Below are 4,360 nucleotides of genomic sequence, written 5' to 3'. Positions count from 1 at the left end.
GTTGGAGTATAATTTAGGACTAGTGTAGGTTATAGTAGGCTTACATTTCACTTTTTTTTTACTGTATAATTGGACTGGACATTATATTTTTTGGGATTTATTTTGTTTATGTGTTTTTGTTTAATTATTGTGCGTTTATGTGGTTTATACATTCGTAGTGTTAAATTAGCCGATATGCTCCACCAAGCAACCGTGGTCGAACCACGGGATCGAGGGGTGCCTAACACCTTCCCCTCGGTCAACAGAATTCCTTAGCCGGAATCTCTGTTCACGGATCAGTTTTAGAGTCAAAATCATTTTGTAAAAGGATTTCCAAAGGTGACTTGGTAATCCTTTTCGAAACAAAAAATTTTCATCTTTTTTTCACTTTAATTAAAACATTTTCAAACTATAAAATAAAATCTTTTGGGTTTGAAAAGAGGGTGTGACACTACCTCTTTTTTTATAGTCATCATATACATGCAGATGAATAAAAACTATCTAGTCTGTCGCAACAGATTTACCATCTGTTAGAATATATGGATTATCTGTTGTGACAGATTAACCATATATTGGAGTAGATGTTTTGATTTCTTCTAACAGTTGATTCATCAGTTGCAACAAATGGAGAATTTGGTTTATCGGCTTTTTTAAATGTGTTAGATAAAAAGTCTTGACTCTTTACCTCATTTTTAATAGTCATCACATGCGTTAGATGAATAAATACTGTCTGACATGTCTTAAGGAGGTAGGAATAATAAGGTTCATGCCGATGAATGGATCCACTTTCATTCACGGGAGTTATTTATTATTGATCAAGCTACCGTGACAGACACACATAAAGTACAATGATTTTATGAATGCAGTTTTTTACTGATTAGATAGTGATCCTTCAAACAAGATCGTACATTGTACAGTTTAGTTTGAAAGGTGTGAACTAATAAGGCCAAAGGGTTCCAAGATAGTGGTGTCGATACACTGTTATAATTTAATGATGGTCTATGCTTATGTTTTTGTGTCAAGTTTGGGGAGGGGTTCAAGTTTTTGGCGGCAGTGTAAATATCCAATAATGATTTGATCAATTTTATTGGTGCAATGAACTTCTTGAAAGGCCTCTAAAGCCTCGCATAGTAGAAAACAACGATGGAACCATTAGAAATTCTCCTAATCCAAATTTATATAAATGGGTTGCTTGAGAAGACAATTATATATTAGAAGGTGTTGGGGAGAAGACCTGTGCGGGAAGGGGGGTGTAAAAGACCATATATCATCTCAGACCTTGTTTAAGAGAAAACACAGTGAAACAAGTAAGGAACTTCTAGCGAATCTGGCCAATAAAATTGACATAAGAAACGAAAAAGCTGAATAAGCTTCAAATGTGGAAGTGTATCCAAATATAAAAATCCGTCAGTTGTTGAAGAAAAAAAAGAATGGTTAAGAGGACTGGAGCCGGTCACTTTTCAAGAGACTGTAACTAGCGAGGGTGGCCTCAATGAAGACTCAATAAGTGCAGGACCAAAACTCAAAGGAAATAACTTCGCGAGCACAGGAGATTCGTAAAATTTTTAGTCAAGAATGAAACCTGAACCAAGAACTCCAGAAGTAAAAATAAGGGAAGCCAAGACATCAATTTCTAAATTCTAACTTGCATGTCATGCCATCTGTTTGTGGCTATGAAAAGGTCAATGGCAGTAGAAACAAAAAGGTCTGAAGTTGGGCTGAAATCCCATGCCTTGTTGTTTCCACTACCTTTGACCTGACCAGAGACATACAAAGGGCATGGGATGCAAGTTTAACTTGAGAAATTACCACTTTGGCTTGATCCCTTATTTATAATTTAGGAATAGTTAGTTCATATTTCAATTCTAACCAACAATCTTACCACCTTCCGTGATCCCTTATTTATAATTCAGGATAGTTGTTTCCGTTCTGGTTCTGCATTTTGTGGGTCTTTATTCAGGCTATGCTAGCTAGTTGCGGCCCCCTTATAAAGTGCACAACTCCAGTCCACTTGAGCATTTTTCTTTTTCAAGAACGACTGATGTATTTTCATTTTTTGGATACACTTTCACACTCATAGTTCATTCATTTTTTTTCTTTTTCATGTCAATTTCATCAGCCAATTTTGCTATACTTCCCTTCCTACTCTCTGTTTCTTCTTTAATTAGGTCTGATTTGATATATGGTCTTCTCCACCTCCCCCTTCCCATACAGGTATTCTTGCAATAGCCTTCTTATGTATAATAGTCTCCTCAAACAACCCATCCATATAAATTTGGACTAGAGAAATAACTTTATTCATTTCCATTCTTGTTTGTAGTAGTGCGAGGCTTCGAAAGCCTTTCAAAAGTCCATTGAACCCTTAAAGTCAGTGCAATCACTATTTGAATGTTTACACTGCCACCAAAAGCTTACACCTTCTCCAAACTTGACACATAAACATTAGCAAAATCTTCATTAAATCGTAACAGGGTATCGACACCACCTAGTTGATCCCTCAGCCTTACCAGTTAAAACCTAACAATCTTAACTATAAAATGTCATATCTTGTTTGAAGGATTAATGCCTAATAGGTAAAGAACCAACATTAACAAAATCATTGTAATGGATGTGTGTTTTCACAATGGGTTGATCAGTAATACATACCTCTAACATATGAAGCGGTTCTATCTGCAAGTAGTTTATTCCTTCGAACCCATCTTTACTCTAGTCATTAATGCTAGTCGGGCAAAAGTTGATTTAGTTTCACTTCCTTTTATTTTCAAACAAGAGAAATACATTTGATGTTAAACAAGAGAAGAACAAAAATAACGTTACAAAAGGGTAACACAAAATTAAATAAATCAATAGATGACCAGTCTGATGCAACAGATTTTCCATCTGTTGAACTGATAAGGCATCAGTTACTACAGATGGATGACATATTGCAATAGATGGATCATCTATTGGAATAAATCAAACAAGCCTTGCTACTAGTTTGATTTCTTCAAATAGTTGCTTCGTCTATTCCAACAGCTAATTCATCAATTGGAACAGTTGAGGAAACTGTTGCAACACCACGTCCAACAGCATCAACAATAAATAAATAGCACCATATGTTCCAACACCATCAACAACACAAACATCACAAGTTCCAACACTACCACCACCCCCAACAACAGCACCACCAAAGTAACAAACAAAAGACATAAAAAACTATACTGACAATAAGGCTTTTTAAGTTCTCCCAATAGATGACTTTTTTTTTCATACTTTAATAAAAATAATGGTTCATTCATTCAAGACTTAAAAGTCACCTTTTATTTAATTTTCTCAATAAATAAGAAACTAGTAATGGATAAATCATTAATAGCAACAGATGTAAATATCTAATATAAATAACATACAAAGAAGAAGATGAGAAGGAAACAAAAATAGTGAACCATACCTGCAATGTCAAAAAAGCAAAGGGATCAGAACATCCAGTTCAGTCGAGGGAAAATATTTATAGGTTGAGATTCGAAAGGATCCTCATCCGAAAGAAAAGAGAAAAGGGAGAAAAAGGGAAAGAAAGAGAATTGAGAATAAAAAAAAGAGATGAGTTGAGTTTCTCATCTCGAGTTTATGGTTGAAGAAGAGAGTATTCCACTTCGTCCATTTCATATTAGTTGAGTTGGCCCCTATAGACTTGGCACATCCATTAATAAAAATATTTATTAGGGATCTATTTTACCAAATTAGCCTTATTAATTATTCTTTGAAAATATAAATTTGAATATATACAACTTGTTTAGTCATTTAATGATAAGGGTATTATTGGAAGAACATGATAAATCATCTTGATTTCATCATTGGAACAACTAAACTAAAACAAATATTTTTAGAAAAAGGGTCAACTAAAATAAAATAGAGGGAGTAGATATGGGTTTTAAATATTCATTAATAACTTTTGAGGGGCACGAGGAGATGGTGACATTAAAAAGACCAGATAAGACTACTCACTGAGGAAATTTTTGAGTTATCCAAGTAATATTTCTTACCATCTTAGTATTTTATCTTTTTTATCTCGGACAGGAAATACCTAAATTGCTTTAAAAAAAATCTTAAAACATCAAAGTCATACTTTAAAACAGATGACAAATGCTATTTGAAAATTTCCAAAGCTCGATCATCTGTCGTAATAGATGATTTACAATAGATGGGTAATCTGTTGCAATAGATGAATTAATCGATTTGATTAATTTTAACAGATGGGTCATTTATTGCAACAGGTTGAACATTTGTTTTTATATAATTTCAATTGAGTTCATATGTTCATCTAATGCCTTAATTGATTAATATAGGACTAGGGGGTGAGTTCTCATAGGATCAAATACAACTTGAATTGCGTCTTTTGGCAATC

Source organism: Capsicum annuum, chromosome 3, assembly GCF_002878395.1.
Source record: "Capsicum annuum cultivar UCD-10X-F1 chromosome 3, UCD10Xv1.1, whole genome shotgun sequence".
NCBI classification, from domain to species: domain Eukaryota; kingdom Viridiplantae; phylum Streptophyta; class Magnoliopsida; order Solanales; family Solanaceae; genus Capsicum; species Capsicum annuum.
The sequence above is the reverse complement of the archived record's forward strand: the minus strand, read 5'-3'. Positions refer to the sequence as shown.